Here is a 15,986-nt window from a genome sequence, read left to right on the forward strand (position 1 = left end):
TTCATTTCTTGCAACCTCAAGCACATGCCTGGAACTCAGGGGAGTTTGAGATACCCAGGGCATTCTGGTGAGGGTCCCCAGGCTCAAGAACAGGGTGCACACCCATGAGACATGAGCTCCCTCAGTCACACCTGTGGGGGTTGGTGCTTCCCTTGCTGGGAAAGGGTGACACTGAACTGGCTGATGGCCACAGCTCTCCTGGGTATGATACCTGTCTGAAGTATCAGTTGCATATTTGGTTTCCCCTCTGCCCCTGGTGCCTGTTGCCTTTGTACTGGGGCAGGGTATGATCCTGTCCTTTGGCTTGGCCCCAAAAGTTCAGGCAATTTTCCCTATTAACTTTGCCCTAACTAGTTCTCGTTCAACTTGTGCTATGTGTTAATTACCAGAAGCCATTCAGAAGCAGGCAAAGTGTTCTTCCACTTCAGGAAAAAAAGGAAAATCTAGGAAATAATGTCCTTTTTGCTCCATTAAAGTTGAACCCAAATCATTGTGGTCTGCCTCCTGCAGCTTTGGGGATCTGATGGAAATCTTCTGTTCCCACTCACTTCAGGGGAGGAGGATGCTATCCTAAACATGAAGAGTGGGACAGCAGATATAAAATCAAACAACTTTATCATCTGGTGATCTGTATCTGTAAAGTGTATATGTGCTCCCTTTGTTTTAATGTACATAAGTACATGAACCACTAGAACTCTACTTTGGTGTGAGGTTAGTTGAAAACTCAGGGTGACTCCAGGGGCTTGTCTGTCTATAAGACCTTGCTATGCCAAACTTTAGACAAGATCTACTGACTCACTTTTCCTGAAACAACTCAACAGGGTTATTCTCTTAATTTATGCCCAAGTGTCTTTTTAGGGAAACTTTTCATGAGGAGAGTGATGAGATACTAAAAACCAGCCTGTCAGTAACAGTCTGAACAGAGCATGATGACCTACCAATAACCAGTCAAGGCAGCATATATTAAACAAGGCATGGCAGTATGTATGGCAGCAGGTGTTCAGAGAACATAATCTCGCAGATAGGACAAACAGGTGAGTCTTGGTAGGTTTTATTGCCATCTCTGCTATTAATTTGCTCTTCAATCTCAGGCAAATCACTTTATTTTTCTCTGCTTTTTCTTCTTCCCAGGCTTTTCGAAACAGGCTTGTCTCTTATGAGGTACTGCACTTTGTCCAGTCAGTGCCATGATCTCAGTTGGGCCCTCTTGATGCTGCACCTGTAGAAACAGTGGTAAGGAACAGGAGGTTATTGAGTGCTTTGATAACGTCAGGTCTTTAGTGCTACAGCAAGTATTACTTTACATGGTGTCAGATGAAGGTCTGGATCCATGTGGCTCACCTGTAGTACCTGGGCCTTTCTGGGAAAAGAAAAGGACAATCTGGGCAGGAGGTGGAAGTCATGTGTGTGTTTGCTTGAGAGCAGGTGGGTGGGACATGTGGGTGCCAAGCGGTGCTTGCAGGAGATACAGGCAGTGGGCGTGGGGTGGTGGAGGTGCCTGCCTGCCTCTGCCCCGCCCGTGCAGTGCTCACCCAGGACAGGAGCTCTGCTGCCAAAAAGCAGCAGGAGCCTCCCTGTCAGCAGGGTGTCTGAAAGGCCTCCTTGTTCTAAAGGCCTCCTTGTTCTAAAGGCCTCCTCAGGGAGGAGACCCTGCCTGGGGAGTCCTTTTAGCTGGGACAGCTCAGAATTCAGGGCCTGATCCAAAGCCCATTGACATTAGTGGAAAGGCTCCAGCGAGCTGCAGGAACATGGACACTGTGCCCCCCTGACGCAGCACATCCCCAACTCTCCCCTGGGAAGCAGGACATATGGATGCAGTGTGTATCCCCACTGGTCTAGCAGGGTCTGCCCCTGGGGTGGCTCATCCCTCCGGTGCCAGCCTGAGTGCTGTGCCAGGACCTTGGGAGCCTGGGGTCCCTCCTCTGGCCACCACTGCAGCACCATTCCTTCATGCCCCCATCTTAACCTGCAACATCTCCTCCCCTCTGCCCTGCAGTGGCCAGGGAGGGCTTGGCCCCCTTCAGTGCCAGATCTCAATAGGCTGGCCAAAGAAGGCACCCCTCAGCCTGCAAACCTGTTTCACTGTGTCAAGCAGCATTTGCAGGGTTGGCATGGGCAGGACATGCCAGGAACTAAGAGTTCTTGCACTGAAACAGCAGGAGAAATTACCTGTGGGGAGGAGTTACCTGCCCTGTTGGTGGAAGAAAACTTTGTAAGCAGAGTGTGTCACAGCCTTTGAAACAGGAACCTTTGGGTTCAGGCAGCATGTCTTGGGTTTAATTGCAAGACAGGGGCTTATCAATTGCTTTAAATGGGTATTTGTGCTTACTTGGTACCCAGTGCGGGACAGTGGCTTTGGTGTCAGGAAGCTTGAGTACTATTCCTGGCTCCACCACAGACCTGATGTGTAACCTTGGGAGAGGAAGGATGGTCTTGTGGTCAAGGCACTGTGGATGGACTCAGGAGGGCCCCCTTCTATTTCCAGTGCTCCCTCCAGACTTCCTGTGTAACCTGTGTCACTTAATCTTTCCAGGACCTTAAGAAAATAGGGGCCTCCTGATTGTACTAACAGGGAGAAGGTTATTTGTTCTTGTGAGAGGTTACTGAGGTGGTGGGGAGTGTTAAAATACCCTCCAAAGCAAGTAAGGCTATTTCCTATCTCTGCACATCAGATTGCTTGTCTGCGAGGTGGTGAGCTATTTTTGCAAAGCCCTTTCAGTTGCCTGCATGGGATAAAGACCCCAATCACAACTGAAAAATCCATCATCTCAGAGAGGACAGGCAAACCCTGCACTGGCAGCAAGGAAACAAACTGGCAGGGGAGGGAGGCAGCTGCAGTGGTGTAAGTGCAGGAGCAGTGTCTGCAGGGGGAATGTGATGCAGCTGTGTGGACAAGGCCCAGAAAGGATGCCACACACAGTAGTATTACTGTGGGGAATCACAGTGCCACCAATATCCTCTCACAGATCAGCATCTGCAATCAAGTTTTGTAGCCAGCTCTCTGCTGTACAAGCCTCTCTTCCAGAAAAAACATTTTGCAGGTAGACTTACAGATTAAACTTGGTTTGGGACTATGAGGAACAAGGAGTAAAGCTGCAGAAATGATAGAGGTGAGATTTCTCCACTGACAGGACCTTGGGAAGCCTCCCTGTTGTTATGGCCTAACATTCAAAGTAATATATTTCAAAGAAAATTACCTGAGAACTACCTTTAGGCCAAATCCCAAACTGAGAAGCAATCTCCCATGATGCCTGACATCTACCTTGTATCAGATAAATAGGGAGCTTCTCTGTTCCTTTCCTTCCTTGGAAGTAACATTTTTCACTTGTTTGTTAAGACCTGACTTTCTTTCTGTGTCTCTGCTACCTGCTATGCAAGTTAAAGAATCACAGAATCACAGAATCCTAGGGGTTGGAAGGGACCTTGAAAGATCATCTAGTCCAACCCTCCTGCCAGAGCAGGATCACCTAGAGCACCTCACACAGGAACGCATCCAGGTGGGTTTTGAATGTCTCCAGAGAAGGAGACTCCACAGCCTCTCTGGGCAGCCTGTTCCAGTGCTCTGTCACTCTCACAGGAAAGAAGTTCTTCCTGATATTCACATGGAACCTCCTATGCTCCAGTTTGCATCCATTGCCCTTTGTCCTATCACTGGTCATCACTGAAAAAAGCTTGGCTCCATCGTCCTGACACTCACCCTTTACGTATTTGTAAACATTAATGAGGTCACCCCTCAGTCTCTCCTTCTCCAAGCTAAAGAGACCCAGCTCCCTCAGCCTTTCCTCATAAGGGAGATGTTCCTTTATCATCTTTGTGGCTCTGCACTGGACTCTTTCAAGCAGTTCCCTGTCCTTCTTGAACTGTGGGGCCCAGAACTGGACACAATATTCCAGATGTGGCCTCACCAATGCAGAAGAGACGGGGAGGAGAACCTCTCTTGACCTACTAACCACACCCTTTCTAATGCACCCCAGGATGCCATTGGCCTTCTTGGCCACAAGGGCACATTGTTGGCTCATGGTCATCCTCCTGTCCACCAGGACCCCCAGGTCCCTCTCTCTATAGGGGCAGCTATATAAACTGGCATTACTTACTTTAAAGCCTGCTCTATGCGTGGGTTATATATGACCAGGGTGATTTTTTTTTTCATGGTATAAAACTCTTCTCTTTTGTAATATGAAACTGGAACTTTCTGAGGACAGCACTTTTCTGTGGGTAAGGACAGAGCAGATAGATCACTCACCAGCCCTTAGTACAGGGAGGACACATGCTGCGTAGTCATCTTTGCACCCAGATTCTACCACTGCCAGGATATTAATGCTGAAGGCAGTTGGTGATAATTTCTAATCAGAATTTTTACCAAATAGAAAATTATCTTTTTCTACAACACTTCAAAAATCAGTATTTTTATGAAGGAGATTTTCAGTAAGGAAGCTGTTTTGCAGCTATGGTAAACTGAAATACCCTCTTGAAAAGCTCTTAGGAGTTTCACTTTCTTCATGATGCAAGACAACAAAATGATAAGTGGCTTCCAGCAAACAGCAAATCAGCAGAAAACTTCCTGTCTTTTTCTTCCTTCCTCCCTGCCTCCCCCAATAGATCTGGGAATTTTACCTCATTAAAAGGCTATATATTTTACTTTTGATTTTGCTTTAGAATGTGAAAATATTTAAAGATAGGTTCATTCTTTTATCCCGTTTTCTGACCCCAAGTAGCACTTCAGTGGCCTGAGGAAGAAGGTGTTTAACACAAACAAACTGCAGGATTTGACCATATGTCTTTTAATGGTAACCTGCTCAAGGTAAAACTAGTATCCTCAAGAACAACTAATTACATGAGGCCCAAAGCATTATGAGTTTTGAACTCCTAGCATTAAAGGCTAATACTTAACCATTAGTATAAGTAAATTAAATATCTTCAGAACATTTTAAACAGGCATAGAATCAATTAATCTCATCTAAATTTAAAATAAAAATTGTACAAAGGAGATTCAGGCCTTCAACACTTGGATTCAAGTTCTGCATCCAAGAGAATTCAGCTGTTACTTGTGTTCTTTCCTTTTCAAGGCACTAAGAGATTTTCCTTTACAAGGTCTTCCATGTATGCAAATGCAGGTGTTTACAAAGGCCACCTGTCTGAAATATGTAAGCCCCTTGCTTCGTTCTGGTTTTACCTTGGTTTGAATCAAAGGGCCCATGGAATTCTCTGTTGCCCTGCAGTGGTGATGATTTGGCACAGCTGCTGCTGCAGTTGCAAGCTTCTTTGGAAAAATCAGATGCCCGGTGCTCTTGCTCAAAGCAAGCAGGATTATTCAGAGCAAAAGGCTAATGTGGAGTGACTACATGTTGTGCTTGTCATAGACTGTATCTTAATTTTCTTTCTTTCTTTCTTTCTTTCTTTCTTTCTTTCTTTCTTTCTTTCTTTCTTTCTTTCTTTCTTTCTTTCTTTCTTTCTTTCTTTCTTTCTTTCTTTCTTTCTTTCTTTCTTTCTTTCTTTCTTTCTTTCTTTCTTTCTTTCTTTCTTTCTTTCTTTCTTTCTTTCTTTCTTTCTTTCTTTCTTTCTTTCTTTCTTTCTTTCTCTTTCTTTCTTTCTCTCTTTCTCTCTTTCTCTCTTTCTTTCTTTCTCTCTTTCTTTCTCTCTTTCTTTCTCTCTTTCTCTCTTTCTCTCTTTCTCTCTTTCTCTCTTTCCTTCTCTCTTTCTCTCTTTCTCTCTTTCTTTCTCTCTCTCTCTTTCTTTCTTTCTTTCTTTCTTTCTTTCTTTCTTTCTTTCTTTCTTTCTTTCTTTCTTTCTTTCTTTCTTTCTTTCTTTCTTTCTTTCTTTCTTTCTTTCTTTCTTTCTTTCTTTCTTTCTTTCTTTCTTTCTTTCTTTCTCTCTCTCTCTTTCTTTCTCTCTTTCTTTCTCTCTCTCTTTCTTTCTCTCTTTTCTCTCTTTTCTCTCTTTTCTTTCTCACTTTAAAGAAAGAAACCATGCAAAATATATGATGTTGTGTAAGTTCTTCTAATTGACTTCAGGAAGTGTTATCTGGAGTGGTGGTTGTGAGCACACAAACTCAGCAGACTTATCTGTGTTATCTAATTACCAGACTATAAAGTTCTGCTGACATTTCCTTTTGATAAATATAATACACTGCTTTCTTTATCTATCTGTGTTAAAGAAACAATGTTCTCTTAAATCCCATGCATGCTTTTCACTAAAACAATGTTATAAACCCCAAGACTAACAGAAATGTTGCCACAACTTCAGCAGTCCTAAATGAAAACAGTGGCTTTCAGATGAAAAATATTATCTAATGGTGGTAGGAAACCACTACAAATCTCAATGTTTAAACTGTGACTGAGCCTGAAACAGATTTGACAGATATTTATTAAGCAAAAAGAGAGAGCTGGAAAAAGAAAAAGGAAACAAAGAGCAGCAATATGCCAGGTAGGCTTGCATGTCTTCACTGCTGCTGCTGTGTTTAACAGAAATATAGAATCATGGAATAATTTAAATTGGAAAAGAACCTTAGGATCATCAAGTCCAACTGTAAACCTAACACTACCAAGTCCACCACTAAACCATGTCCCTCAGAACTACACTTTCATGTGATATAATTTTTATATTATATATAATGTATTATAAGGTTTTTAAGCCAGGATTGCCAGAGCAGGTTGGACTTTCAGAGCTCATGTCGGCACCTGCACAACAGGGTTTTATATGATCATGGAAAGCAGGACTTTGTACACCAAGCTTTGGTGCTGGAAGCCTATAGGTGATAGATACGAAGGAAAGGTGCCTCTAGACAATGCTTGTCTCTGATCTTCTCTTTTCTGCTGCGTTAGAAGAGGTTTTGGTGCCTTCTGCACTGGGAAGGGAAGGGGCAAGAGGTAATCAGGGGCTGCTGCAGCAAGAGATAAAGCAGGGCATCGGTTTGCTTGGGTAACCCTGCTCCTCTGGGCAGTGGTAGGGAGCTGGGGGGTGTCACAGAGCTGTGCTGGTGGGGGAAGGCATGTGAGGAGCTTCTTTGCAAGCTCTGTGAGGGAGCTTGGCTGGGCTTGATCTGAGCAGGGAGATGGAGGCTCCAAATGAAGGCTAAAGTGACACAGCAACATTGCAACACCTGTAGCACTAAAATTCTGGCGTGTAAGCTCTCTGAGCTTCCATTTGCCCCAGTGAGAACGAGGCATAGAGGGGCTGTGGTGGTTGGGAATTCTTTGGCACCTGTACATACCCTGCAGTTACTGTGTGCCCGTTCCCCTGTGACCAATCAACCAGGGCATACCGAAGATTTTCAGTGCTTTTTCAATCTACATTTAGAATAAAGAAAGAACCCACAAGTGAAAAAGAAAACTGTGATACCACGCTGGGGTAAGCACATTGTAGATCAAACAGAACTACCTAGTTCTGGGCATGTTCCAAAGAGCACTTTTCTATCAGCTAAAAAAGATACCCATTTCTGTCAGAAATGCTAAAGGAAGTGTTAATGACTGGAATAAATAACAGGTGCTGGGAGCAGCTGTTACTGATTAATGACTTGTCTTTTTTTTTTTTTTTTTTTAATAGATTTTCTGTTGGGGGAATTTGAAGTTTTCAGTAATGCTCCTTTGTCAGACATTCGAGGAATGTCTTTTTCCTTTTTCTAATAAAGAGCTCACTTATTATTTTTAAGGCAAAACAGATTCAAGAATCTAGCTAAATTAGTATTTAAGTTTCAGGCCATCAACAGTAGAGGAAAATCCCAATTATAATGCTGCTCAATTGCACAAATTACTTTCTGCCCATTTCCATCTTGTTATTTGACTCTGTTTTGTTGTTGTTCTTGTTTTTCTTTTCCTCTCTTTACCTTTCCATCTCTCTCTTGCTGCTTACCTGAGTCATCTGGAGGTGCTGGTTCCAATGCCATGTGTATTTTGCTTGGGAGTTGTCTTTATATAAGCATATGAGGGGTGATGAGATTGCATGTTACAAGAAAGACTGGCACTGTTACCATTTTTCAATGATGAAGTAATTTAAAAGTCATTGAGGACAGCTCAGTGAAAACATCTGCTCTGTGCCTTGGGGCCATCAGAGAAGCAAACAAAACAGTGTGATGGAAAACAATATGGAAAATACAGTAATAATTACAATTAATTTTTATTTAATTATTTTTTTTTTTACATGCATCTACAACCACTTCAGAAACAATGGCAAGTACCACAGTATCTCATTTTTCAGCTCAAAAATGAAGACAGAGGAACCACTATTCTGGCTCCTTTGAAGTCAGTGGCAATACTGGTATTGAGTCAGATGGAGCTTGGATTTTTTACAGATATCTAGGTCACCCAAGATTACCTTTCCAGTAGTCTTGGGCCCCATCTCCCTGCATTCTAAAATGGAGAGAAAGCCACAGTCAGCTCCTGTCTCTGCATTTCAAAACAGGTAGGCTCAAAACTGAATGAACTACAGAGATTGACAGTGGAGGTGACAAGGTATTTGGAAAGGCTTCCATGTCATTGTAAGTGCTGGGGTTTCCCTTTTAAAGGGTAAGCAAAGATGGAACAGGACAATACATAGAACAGTGAATTTGCTTCTCCTACTTGCTTGCTGGAAAAGGCCAAAATAAGAGCACTTGTAACTACAACATGTAGTTCAGCAGTGGAATTTAGAGCCTGTGAGAAACTTTGATGTCATTGCAAGAGCTTAGCGTGCTTTAGAAAAGCCCTGTTGTTCATATCAGTAGTGAGGATCTCTACAGCTACATTAGAGATTATAAGTAACAGAATACAATCCTTTATACGCTGAAGCATATTACCATACCTGGGACGTCATGTGTTACATACCCTTGCAAGGCCAGCTGCTGTCCTTAATGCTCATTAAAAATATTTGCTTCTTTCTCTTACGGTGACTATTTAAAGCCATCACCAAAGACAAGATGCTGTATTAAATAAACACAGTGATTCATTCTGGTTTAGGGACAGGGCTGAAGTGAAGAGTTGAGATTTTCTTCCTCACTGTCTGGGAGTTTTCAGAACCTTTGTGTTATCTTCATCTGCTCTTGGTTTTTCATTAATCTGAAGATAATATTAAAAATAATTCTATCATGCTTTGACTTCCATATACCAAGCTCCTTAATTATCTTTGTTCATATAAGGAAAACATACTTAATTTGCAGTGGAGCAATAACTGGGGAAGAGCACAGCACTATTCTGTACAACATGAGTTACTTACGGCAGTTTTGAAGAGAAAGGCAGAAATAACTAAATATGAGGGGAAGGTTATGGGTAGGCAGAAGGTCATTGGTCCTCACTGCCATGGGTGACAAAGGCCCTCAGCTTATGGTTTACGAGGATAAATCAGCCCCTGTTCTGCATTGTGCACAGTGGCATCCAGAGTGCGGTTCCAGGTGGAGCAGTGCCAGTTGCTGCATCATCGCTGCTGCCTCCTGAGCCCGGCAACACCAGGGCTGCGTGCAGAGTGGTCCTACTGCAAACATAGTGCTGTTTTGTGCCCTCAGCCCATTTGCAAGATGTAGAGCTTGTAGTTCAAGGTAACAAAGACACATGGCTATGGCCCCAAGCAATTCTAGAGCATCCATGTACCACAGACTCTTTTTATCTTCCACCAACTGTATTTCTCATCTATAACCATGTCTAAAACTTTTTCTTCAGCTGACATGGCTGGAACAAAATGTGTGTCTACATTTAGATTTGCTAAGTATTATGAACAAGACACTTCACAGTGGTTCCAAGAAAACATCCTGGGCTAAAACAATTACTGAGAACATGAAGAGCCAACCCCATTGCATGCTATTTTTGACCATCCCTGACTGGTTTAAAGATCTTGAAGAAGTATTCCCTCTGCCCAAAGAAATCCATTCCACAGTTTTCAGCATCCCTCTCTGACAACCAGGATTCCAAATCCCTTTATCTGGAGACAAACAGAAAGAGTGTGCTTGTGGTGAATGATTTGAGCTGATACTCTTGCCAGCTGTTAAGGGACACATGCAAAAAAAAAAAAAAAAAAAAAAAAAAAGAGTCAGTGACATCTGGTCAGCACTGATATTTCCTAACAGAAGTATTTGTTTCGGGGTGCAGAAGGGGCGGTGGGGCTAAAGAGAAAGACCATCTCCCTGGACCCCTCTGCCCCCTTTTGAAAAGTGAAAGCAATAACATTGACCACAGCAACTGGAACAAAAATTGCAAGTTACATCACAGGGAAACAGTGACATTACATTAGCCCATATTACACAATGGTTGAGCAGTTGCTTTCACACACTAAGCTTTCAACTTTAACTTTTTTTCCCCCCCCTTAAGCTACACAATGGGTTTTTTTGCTGAGTTGGAAAATATCAGGAGACAGGCAGAAAGCCTTCCTTTTGTTTCTTCATCCTGCCGAGCACCTCATCATAAAGGTTTTTTCCCTTCTGTTCTGTTTTGCTTTCCCAACTTCCTTTCCCCTTTCCACCCTCCCCCACTTTTTTGTCAAATAAATGTGACTAATTAACAGCATGACTTCTTTCCACTAAATTGTAAACCCACCTCCTTTAACTTTATGAAGCTGATAATACTGCATCCTTGTTTGTTCTTGAGAAGTTGACTTGCTAACTACCTTCTAACTGGTTTGCTTCAAGCAATGGTTTTCCTGGGCCTCAAACTGGAAGTCAAGTTGACTTTAGTTCAAGAGTAACTTCAGCTCTCTCCTTCTCTTTTGGGCCTTTTCACGGAAGTACACCCAGCTCAAGTCAGTAGATAATAGAAATCCCAGAATGGAAACACATAAAAAAAGTTGTTTCCTGGGGTCAACAAAGGACAGGAAAAGAGCCAACAATTACTTAAATAAACAGTATTCAGAGAAACAAAAAAAACAACACAACAAAAAACATGCCTGTACAAACTGAGTTACATATGAGGGAAGCAATGCTTTAAATCAACCCAGTGCTCATTCTGCTGAAGTTCAATACTGTTAGAAAAATGAAATAAAAATAAAATAAAATTTGGAGGACACTTACTCTCAGAAAAACATATTTTTTTCCTCCCCTTCTCACCTCACAATGACATGCTGCTCTTATAGAACACTTTTTATCCTAAGAGCAGTAATGACTGCAGGGTGGACATTTCCTGGGCTATAAGGACTAGCTGTAGGTTAACGATTTTCTGCTGCACCTCAAAGCAACAGGTCCTCCTGACTCATCAGTAAGTCTTAAAAAATGATCCCTACACCTCAGCCACAATTTCTTATTAAGATCAGGAATACAAAAGTGGTAGAATAATTGTGAGTTTTGTACCATATAGTTATATTAGAAGAAGCATGGCAGGAAAGAGTGTAGAGAGATGGATAATGTCTTTAAGCTGTATGAGAAAGATGTAACATAGGGAGTTCAGTATTTGCTGACTAATGGCTATTACTTACTGGCAACATGGCAAAAATCAACCATACTAGCACTCTCTCTAGGCATTTCTGCCTTCTCAGAGGAACTATTGGTCAACTGCAGGGGAGAACAGGCAAGAAAATTTCTTCTGCTGGGAGAAAATGCTTTGCTTTCATATCCAGAATGCTTAAGGAAAAAATGCAGGCTCAACCGTAGGCAGATGATCTGTGAATTCAAAGTGTGGAAAGATATTTTCTCCCCATCACTGGCTCAGCTGGCAGAATAAGCTGTTCTCTGAGACTTTTCTGGCTGGTAAAATTTAATGTTCTTCAGAAATCAGAAGGCAGAAAGTGGGAGAAATCTGTGAGAGTGGTGGGTCTGGCCCTTCTTGAGTCCCTGTGTATGGAAGGACAAGGGAGGATGGACTATTTTTCTTAATTCCTTTGGGCTGTGCCTCCTACATTTCCCTCTGCACTTTAGTGTTAGAGACTGGCTCTCTGCCCACGAGGTTGGTGAGGTACTCTGAGACAACCCATCTGATATGATAGACCTAGAGTCTCCATTAAAGGGAGGAGGCCTAAGTCTCTTGAATAGCTACTTCCAGAAACACAAAACCTATCAGAATACATGTCAGGACCAGCTGAGCCGCTCAATTCTATCTAATCCGCTTCTTCCTAATTGTAATCTCTTCTCAGAAATGTGAGTTCAAACGGGTAAGATGTTTAAGGTCAAGTAAGAAGAGGTATACTTGTGCTTGCAGTTTGCTAAAGCACTGCTTTTTACCTGTGAAACCTTGTGGATGAAATTTATGTCTCGCAGAAGATCAGTAGAAAACCATAGGTCTTTATTATGTAAGTCTGCAAAACAAGACTGTACTGGCACACCGGCTTAAACCAGGACAGGCTGTATGTGCAGAAGCTGTCTTTGCTCTATTAGAAAAACCCAGTGTACTCTGAATTGACATAAAAAGGTTCAAGAAAAAGTCCCCCTTGACTCTAGTACTTGGAATGCCTTTTATTATTTTTATTTTTATTTTTTATTTTTGTTTTTGTTTTAAATCTATCTATCTATCTATCTATCTATCTATCTATCTATCTATCTATCTATCTATCTATCTATCTATCTATCTACCTACCTACCTACCTACCTACCTACCTACCTACCTACATTGGTATGTAGCTCCAGACATTGCTCACACACACACACCACTATATTCTTTCTCTGTTAACTCCTCAAATATTTTTTTATATTTTTTGATCAAACTGACTTGTTCCTTCAAATATTCTTGAGGCTGTATTAACCAAAACTAATTAATTCCTGAGGCAGCCATCATCTTCCTCAGGGCTCCTTAGCCAAGGATTCATTTTGGGAGAAGGGCACTCTCACAGTCAGGAAAGTGGTCTGTCACTTCTAGATCAGAGGTCTCACACTGCCCAGAAATGACAACAAGATCTTGGGCAAAGTGCTTTGCTCCAACATCTCCATCTCCAAAGAAGGAATTCTTGCTCTTGTACTTCTTGCATTGTTGAGGATGCATCCTGAACTTAAATTATTGCCTCCAAAAGAAAGTAGAAACAGCAATGGGATCACTTCTATCAGGAACCAAGTGGCAACCTTACGGAGACCACAGCACTCCAAGTAGAGTATAATCAGCATTTCAGGTGCAATGGCTGGGGAAGAGAAGTGTTACCTAATTAGCTGAGCTTAAGTGGTGAGGTTCAATGGTGAGTGGCAGTGAAAGCTGCTTGAATTATGAGTTCTCTGAGAGCAGTCAGCAACTATTTATTTGAATCCCAAAATTCCCTGAAATTCCTCTATTGCCACAGGAGCTTTGAGATCCTGGGGCAGACACTTGCTTCCAGCCAATCTCCTTGAACTTTGTAGACTCCTATGCTCTGCTTGAGTCTCCTGATGGATCTTATCCCTTGGTGTGTCAAGATCATGCTTAATGCACCCCAAGGCCACTGAAGCCCTTACAAAGGACGCTAGGTGTGGCGGAGCAGGTGGCCACTTTACCTCGCTGGGTACAAAGATGGACAAAAAAAGTGAGCGTGGAAGAAATGTATGACTTGCAGCCGTAACAATTTGCTGATCAACTGGCAGCAGCAAAAGTGATGCAAAAGATTCTCTCAGCTGGGGAGTTAGGAAATTTATTTGAGTAGGAAGGTAAATGTACTCCTGTACTTCTCTTCTCCTTAGAAGAGAATCCGACTGAAGATGATGTCAGTCATGCAAGCAGTACATCACTCATAATCTGAGACCGTCAAGCTGATAGTCAAAATTAAGTTAAAAAGGCTTCTAGGTTAAGGGGTGAGAAAACAAACTTTATTTTGATGGAAGTAAAGCCTGGCCTATGCAAACCAGAAACAGAAGCAAACTCAGATGATCTCTGTGGAGTTCAGATGGCAAATTTTAAAGAACGAGAATGTGCTGAAAAAAAGACTGCTGGAAACTGTTTGCCAGTACTCTGTGCCTACCCTATTGCCATGAAAGCTCAGGAATGAAACAGTTTTGCATAAGGAGCAAATTAGGCCTGACCCTACAGAACCTCACAAGCAACTGAGGATTAGCACTAACATAGGCTATTTTGGGTCACAGAGGGTCTTCAACTGTGAGGCATTTCCCATTTTTCTATTTCTCTTTTCCTCTTGATGCTTTCTGATCCCCAGCTGCAATGCAGAGCCTGGCATGGTGCTGAGGTCAGCTTCAGCAGGTGAGATCAAAGTCTGAAGGCAGAGGCAGCCCCACATTGTGCTTTCTGGCCAACCCTTTTTCATTAATGGAGGCACAGTCCAATGACTGCTGCAATCCTTGGCACACAGGCAGTTGGGCACCTAAACCCCATCCACACCAATTTCTGCAGAAATACAATGGGGATCTCTGCTCCTTGCTCTGGCCTGTCATCTTTTTGGTGATTGTGAGTAACAAAAAAAGAAAAGTGTGTGTAGGGAGAGAAAACCCTATTTTACAGTAGGTGGATGGGGTCACGGCGTGTGTGCGTGGCCCGAGTAGCAGTGTGCAGTGTGTGCCTGGAGCAATGTGCACTTACAATTAGTTGAATTTCACTGTGTTGGAGATGGAAGCTGACAGGCCACCACACAAAACCTCCCTGCAGCCAGACTCATGCTGAGATCCAGAGCGGAAAAGGATTTTAACTGAAAGGCTTTGAAGGCTTTAAATATGGAGGCAGTGAATTCATGCACTGTTTACCTTTGCAGGCTTGGCTTTGACTCTGTCTTTCACTCTGTTTTAATGAACTAGGTGGTCTCATGTAATTCCCAATTACAGCAAAACTCTGATCCCCTAAACCCCATAGCTTACAAGTGATAAATATTCACTGAGGCTCACCTAATTTCTGAGGAGGTGACAGTTTTGTAATATTTAGACAGAAACAGCTCAAAACAGGTATATCCTCACAGAATTGTCTATTACAGGGGTAATAGCAGCTTCTGAACAAGCATATGCTGGTGGGTCCACTGGGGTTATGAACTAAATGGATCAGAGGTCTGGGCCACTGTGCAAATTTCTGTTGCTAACTGAAACAGCATTCTTCTGTTTACAGCCTATTTATTCTGATACTGATCTAATCTCTGAAAAGACTGAATTATTCAGATGAATATCAAAGATGTCACAGGTGCAATTCAACTCTGGATGATGTTTCTACATGCCCCTGAACATTTTGTTCTGGTTTGTGTCTTAAGAGATGAGGACTACCATATATCATATGTGTACAGTTCAGTTTACCAATTGATGCTCTGTTATTCCTCACCCTTCTGTGAATCGCAGACTTTACATCCTACAACATACTGTGGAGATGGGCTCATCCCACAAACTCTCCATCCCAGCTCTGCCCTTTCTCTTCCTTGCCTGTGGCAGTACATTCACCCCAGCTCTTTATCCATAGCAGCAAAACTCACCTTGCACCTACCCTACTGGCAAACCTCTGAGCAAAGTGAGTTTAATTTGGATTATACAGAGAAAGGATTCTAGGGAATACACAACTCCAGCCAAAACCCAGCTAGCTCAATTGTCACAAGTATTTCTCATTCACAGTCCATTAAGTGTTTGCTCTTTATCTTCCTGCCTGAGGACTGACTCAGGCTGAGGTGGGACCAGTGCCTGTTAGATTATTACCTCCTCATACAGCTTTCCAGGTGATTTCAAATCGCAGGAAGGCAACAGTTCCCTCTTAGATTTTGGAGATACCTTGAGTATTCCCACTCTTTGGACTCTGAGCTACAAGGGAATTCAGTGTGCGTGGACAGCCTCACTAGCAGTCAATGTTCATTGGTGTCCAGACTGAAGTTGCTAAAACTTTTTGGTCACATTCTATTCTTTACAGTGTTATGGGGGATCATCAACGAAACCTGAAAAGGAATTACAACCATTCAGACACATCACTTATTTCCAACTCTAGAGAAATTAAGTAGAGGGCACATGTGCTGGTGAGGACCACTGCCAGCCTTCCACACAGGTTTCCTGTCGCCATGCTCTGTCTCATGACGGAAAGGAAAGGATGGGAGCTCAGAAGGGCACCAAATGAGTGAGCATCATGTCTTTTTATTGCCCCCACTTGTAGAGCTGAGGCATTACTTTCCCTACTGCCCACAGGCACATATTCACCTTGTAGAAAACATCACTGGCCAGCACCATCTGGGCA

Source organism: Apus apus, chromosome 3 (assembly GCF_020740795.1).
Source record: "Apus apus isolate bApuApu2 chromosome 3, bApuApu2.pri.cur, whole genome shotgun sequence".
Classification (NCBI taxonomy): Eukaryota; Metazoa; Chordata; class Aves; order Apodiformes; family Apodidae; genus Apus; species Apus apus.